We start from the raw sequence: 770 nt of genomic DNA on the forward strand, positions 1-770 counted from the left end.
CGACTCGCTAAAAGAATGCAAATGAAAGGAATATAATTCATTCTGCACCATCCAGTAAGAGCTGAAGAAACCTCTTGGATGAAAAGTGATACATTTTCAAAGAAGAACAAGAAAGTCCAGTTGTCTTGTGGAAAAACATATTTGAGAAAAGTGACAATGACTACACTGATTTATGACAACAGTTCCAGCAGCTCTAGTTGCCATTAGAAGAACCCTGCATTATGTCATGCGATCACCATTTATGACCTCCTGTTGGCTTCCCCATTGCCTTTGCATGTGGGAAGCTTACAGTGGAAGTCGCAAATAGTGATCATGTGACCACAGGTTGCTGCAACCACTGTCATTGTGAGCCAGTTGCCAAGTGCCTGAAGCATGATCACATGACCATGGGGATGCTAAGATGGCTATAACTCTAAGGATCAGGCTCCTCATTCAGCACTGCATTAACTTTGAATAGTTGCTGAATAAATGGTCATTAATTGAGGATTACCTGTATAATGACAGCTCTAAATGTGAAATGCATATAGCAATAGAAACAAAAATATGGATAAGCATTCTTCAGAGAGCTACTTCTCTTTTAATTAAAAATGAAGTTAGAGTGCCAGATCTGGATTACACTGCTGATTAGGACTGAGGCCCTCTGTGAATTTCATGCCAAAATCCTTCTCTCAGCTATGATTTGCTACTTTAAAAAAAGTGTAACATTTAAGCATGTCACACAAAAGTTGCATTATCAACCTGATTTCTTAGCTTTTTCATTACACAAAAAA

Source organism: Vipera ursinii (genome assembly GCF_947247035.1).
Source record: "Vipera ursinii genome assembly, chromosome: 2".
Lineage (NCBI taxonomy): Eukaryota > Metazoa > Chordata > Lepidosauria > Squamata > Viperidae > Vipera > Vipera ursinii.